Here is a 6,000-nt window from a genome sequence, read left to right as displayed (position 1 = left end):
ATATATATATTTGTTGGTTACAGGGTGGGGTGTGGGAGTGGAGGGAGGGGGTGGTAGAGCATGGGGTATGGGATAGACACATCGTAGTTTAGGTGTTGGGGTGTGTAATACATAAGAAGGGGGAGGAGGGTGGAAGAACAAGGTAGATAGGAGAACACTTAGGCAGGTTTTCATGGGATATATGGGACAGAGATAAATAGTAATGTATGCTCAATATTGGAACAATAGGACTCTGTGATACAGGGATTGTGGCATAGTCTGAATGGGTGAATGAAGGGAAATGATATTAAGATTCTTGACTGTCTTATGAATATTGGTTTCCCTTGCCTACTACTGTAAAATAGACACTTGAGTGGGATAGAAAGGAATGTTGGGAAACATGATTAAGAAAGCTTGTAAGCCTGTCTTCAGCCTATAACTGATTAGAATACCTAAAGGGGGTGCTAGAACTTGCCCAGTGAAAGAGTCTTCTTGTGGAGCCTTTGTAGTGTATAAGAATTATGTGGAATCCTGATCCCCATCCAGAGCCTTCTGAGGTAGGAAATTCCCACTTGAAAAAACAAGCAGACCAGCCTGGAGCAACTAGAGAAACAGAAGATACTTCTTGAAAGAAAGACCAGCAGGAAAAATAAAAACAAAAAACAAAAAATGGCAGTATTATTGACTACCACAAGAACAAGCCAGTTGTTCACCATGGAGCCATCAAGGCAAGCAATTGAGTCCTCTCAGGACAAACCCTCTTCCATGACAGAAACTCAAATAGAATACACCAGCTGGCATATAAACTTTCTGGTGACCACATTGGTCTACTGGTGAGTGGAAGTGTGGAAAAAGCAGCAATGAATATGTGGGCTGAGTCCAACTATGTTACATAGATTCCCGTCGACCTGCAGTATGGTGAGAACTGGTTGACCTGAAGTATGGTGAGACCTGGGGACTCCTGAGTCCATTGACAAGGACAAAGACACAGTGGGCTAGAGCTGAGAGTGAAGTGTCCAGCTGATATGAAGTGAGGGGAGATGCACAAGAATGTCCAAACTTGCAGATAGTATACATTTGACCTAGCTTCAATGGCTGGAGGATGTGAATTCGACTAGAGGAAGATTTAAAAAAATTTTTTTGATTAAAAAAAAAAGTATAAATCACTACAATTTGATGAACGTGACCAATACTTATATATGTAGTAGCTTAAAATACCAACCAAGAGAGAAGGAATCTTTACAACAAGGATCGTTCCCATCCCCTCTGCACACAAGGCTGATAGGGGTAGACAACTTAGACATTGGGTACCTAAGTTGGGGGAGAGGGACGATAAAGGCATGAAGTGACTGGCTTACAAGTTTTCAAGAGGGAGTTTAGCTTGAGTGTGTGGGGAAAAGTAGAATCCCTACTGAGTGGTTTTCATCCTGTCTAGAAGTGTCTGATGAAAGGAGATGGGGATAAGAGTCTAATGAGTCAATAGTGAGAAATTATTATCATGATTAATTGTTATTGTTGCAACTGTAAAGGTAGAAATTTTGTAACAAAAAGAAAGGAGTGCTTGATCTTACATTCCAGGAATGGAGGACCCTGGGACCATCAAGGGATAAGAGCGGAAGTGGAATGTGGGACCCTCACTGGGGGTCTTCCTCTTCTTCGCTGATCCTCCACTTTACTACCATCACATTACCAACATTCTGGAAGTTATGCCACTTATTTTTAAAATGCCAGAAGGGTCATCCATGGCAGGCAGGTTTCATTTGAGCTTCCTGACTAAGACAGACTAGAAAGCAGAGGTAAATGACTTCTGAATGTTTAGCCATTGAAAACCTAATGAATAGAAGTGGAACACTGTCAGTTAGCACCAGAATATCGAATATTGAAATATGAAGACTAGCACCAGAATATAGTCAGATACAGTGCTGGAAGATGAGCCCCTCAGTTTAGAAGGCACTCAAAATATGACTGGGGAAGAGTTGCCTACTCAAAGTAGAGTTCATCATGATGACATTAAGAATAAAGTTTCATTTGCTGATGGGGCATAAGTCAAAATGAGGAGCAAAGGCTGTAAACATCCAATAAGAAGAATAGGAATGTTCAAAGTAGGAATCTAGGAAAACTGGAAATTGTCAAAAATGAAGTGGAACACATAAAGATGACTATGCTAGGCATTAGTGAGCTAAAATTAGTGACTATCCTAGGCATTAGTGGCCGTTTTGAATCTGACAATCACATGGTTTTGTTGGGGACCTGCCTCAACAGGGAAGTTTGGTTCACGAAGTAGGGAGATCTGGCGGCGAAAGAAATAGAAAAAGAATACACACAAAGATGCAACGAGAGAGAAAAAGAGACACTCTGATACCACAGTGGATGTAAAACTGGCAGACAGACCCTGCATGGCAAGCAGCATGGCCCTGCAAGCAGTAATGCATGCAGGGTTCAATCTGCATTCCTCTTTTATTTCAGGGAGGGATTTTACACAAAGAAAGAAGGTGATTATCAAGACAGGGTACAGAAATGAAATGTGATTAATTGTTCAAAACAGGACGCAATGATTTACAGGAACAAATTCTAAAATATACATCACAAATTGTCTTAATAATCTAACATTCTTAATTGTCCAAAAATTCAAGCAAACTGTTATAAATTACTTTTTAGGCTTAAATCCTAAGGCAGAGAAGTGAGGTTTCTCAAGGCTAATTAACATACCTATAACACTTAATCTCTAATGGGAAAAGGTGAAAAGGATTTGAAAGGTCTGAAGGGAGTCAAGCTGTTTCAGCTACCTGGCTTAAGCTTTCAGGGGGAAGGAAAACATCTAGGTTAATGGGTTACACCTGGGCACAGTTTGAAGGGGGCTGCCACTATTATTCTTTAAACAATACTCCCGGAATTTACCAATCTACCTTGAGTGAATACCCAGGGCAGTTTCACTCTTGAGCCTCCCTGCGTAATACCAGAAAACCTGCTTTTGGAACTCTTACTGCCTCGGCTTTAGAAGAGGTTTTTGTTTTAATATTGTACATGGATATCAAGAGCTCATGTATTAAGTTAATATCAAACATAACTGAATAACTTGATAAAGAGCAGTTTGGACATGCTTGCCAGGTGGCCAGAGCTTGTTCCTCAGAGAGATTTGTTCCCAGGACCCTACGCACTGCCAACACAGTGGAGACATTAAGAGAGGCACATAAGAAGCCATTTTCTCAGAAGCTACAATTACTGGAGTTAGAAGCATAGAGAACAAGTGCAGAATGAACAATATCAAGACTAAAGAGAATTGCACAGAGGTAGCCATCCAGTGAGTTCGTAAAAGCCTATGAACCCAGGACGTCAGGAGGACACTTCCTTGACCCTCAGGGTCCATGTGAACCCGGGACATCAGGAGGTCACTTCCTTGGCCCTCAAGGTCCCTGGCTTGAAATCCTGAGAAAGGCCATCGTGTTGGATTTTCGTCCATGACACAGGGCCTCAGCATCTCAGTGCTTGCGGTCCCCAACATGGTTTATTATGCTGGAAATGACAAATTGAAGAGGAATGGTGTATTCATCTTCAAAAAGAAAATTTCAATATCTATCTTGAAGTATAATACTGTATGTGATAGGATAATACCCAAACACCTACAAGGAAGACCAGTTAATAACAGTATTATTCAAATTTACATACTAACCACTAAAGCCAGTGATGATGAAATTGAATAACTCTACCAATTTTTTTTTTTTTTTTTTTTTGGATCTCTGGTAGCGTAGTGGTTATGAATCAGGCTGTGAGCCTCAAGGTCAGCAGTTGGAAACTATCAGATGATCTGTAGGATAAAGATGAGGCTTTCTGCTCCCGTAAAGATTTACAATCTCAGAAACCCTGTACAGGGTGGCTATGAGTCGGAACTGACTTAACAGCACATACCCACCACCACCACCAAATTTTTCAGTATGAAATTGGTTAAACATGCAATCAATATGTATTGATAATTATGGGTGATTTGAATGCAAAAATTAGAAGCAAAGAGGAAGGCTCAGTAGCAGGAAAATATGACCATGTTGACAGAAACAATCCTCGAGACTGCATGACAGAATTTTGCAAGACCAATGACTTCTTTTTTCAAATATACTTTTTAAATAGCATAAAAGGCTAGTATACACATGGACTTCCCCAAATGGAATACTCAGAAATAAAATTGACTACATCTGTGGGAATAGACTGTTGAAAAACTCTCTATCATGAGCTAAAACTAGGCCAAGGGCAGACTGTAGAACAGACTATCAATTGCTCATATGCAATTTCAGACTGACCTGAAGAAAATTAAAACATGTCTAGTAGAGCCAAAATATAAACTTGAAGATATTACACCTGAATTTAGAGATCATCTCAAGGACAGATTAGATGAATTAGACTCTAATGATTGAAGACCAGAAGAGTTGTAGGGTGACATCAAGACCATCAAACAGGAAGAAAGCATAAGGTAATTAAGAAGCCAATAAGGAAAAAAAAAAAGTTCAAAATGGATGTCAGAAGAGACTCTGAGACTTGCTTTCTAGTGCAGAAATGCTACAGCACATGGAAAAAAAATGAGATGAAAGGGCTGAAAAGAAATTTTGAAAAGTCAGCTCTAGAAAACATGTCAAACATTATAATGAAATGTGCAAAGACCTGAAGTTTGAAAATAAAAATGGGAGACCATCCTCAGCATTTCTCAAGCTGAGGTAACTGAAAAAATATAAATTCAAACCTTAACTTAAAATATTCTATGGGCAAATTATTGAATGATGCAATAAGCATCAAAAGAAGGTAGAAGGAATACACAGAGTCACTGTATCAAAAAGAAGTGGTTGATGTTCAACCATTTCAAAAGGTAGCATATGATCAAGAGCCAGTGATACTGAAGGAAGAAGTCCAAGGTGCATTGAAGGCATTAACAAAGAACAAAGAACCAGGAATTGATGGAATACAAATTGAAACCTTTCAACAAACTGAGGCAGCACTGGAAGCAGTCACTCATTTTTACCAAGAAATTTGGAAGACCGTTACCTGACCAACTGATTTGAAGGTATCTATATTTCTGACCATTCCCAAAAAGTGATCCAATTAAATGTGGAAATCATCAGACAATATCATTAATATTTTATGCTGGTAAAATTTTGCTGAAGATAATTCAAAAATGTCTGCAGCAGTAAATTGGCAAGGAGCTGCCAGAGGTTAAAGTTGGATTCAGAAGAGGTAGTGGAACATGTTGGCTGAAAGCAGAAAATACAAAAACATTTTTTATCTGTTCTTTGCTGATTACACAAAAAATTCTGAATGTGTGGATCCTGACAAGTTATGGACAACATTAGACAGAATCAGTATTCTGGAACACTTAATTGTGCTCATGAGGTACCTGTACATAGATCAAGAAACAGTTGTTCTGTTTCTTGGACCAGGGAACACTGAATGGTTTCAAATTCGGAAAGGTGTGCATCAGGGTTGTATTCTTTCACTATACTTATTCAATCTGTATGCTAAGTAAATAATTTGAGAAGCTGGATTATATGAAGAACATGGTATCAGGTTTGGAGGAAGACTCATTAGCAACTTAAGATATACAGATGATATAGCTTTATTTGCTGAAAATGAAGAGGCCATAATATACTGATGAAGATCAAATATGGATTGCACCTTAACGTAAAGAAAACAAAAATCTTCACCACTGGACAAATTAATAACATCAAGATATATGGGGAAAGGATTGAGGTGGTCAAATACTTCATTTTGCTTGTGTCAGCCATCAACACTCAAGAAAGCAGCAGTCAGGAAATCAAAGGATGTATTGCATTGGGCAAATCTACTGCACAAGACATTTTTAAATGTTCAAGAGCCAGGATGTCAGTTTAAGGTGCACCTGACCCAAGCCACAGTATCTTTAATAACCTCATATGCATGTTTAATTTGGATAATGTTTAAGAAAGATTGTAGAAGAGTTAATGCTTTTGAGTTATTGTGTTGAAGAAGAATATTAAAAATACCATGGAATCTCAAAGGAAC

This window comes from Chrysochloris asiatica, unplaced genomic scaffold (genome assembly GCF_000296735.1).
Source record: "Chrysochloris asiatica unplaced genomic scaffold, ChrAsi1.0 scaffold00047, whole genome shotgun sequence".
Classification (NCBI taxonomy): domain Eukaryota; kingdom Metazoa; phylum Chordata; class Mammalia; order Afrosoricida; family Chrysochloridae; genus Chrysochloris; species Chrysochloris asiatica.
This window is presented reverse-complemented; position numbering follows the sequence as displayed.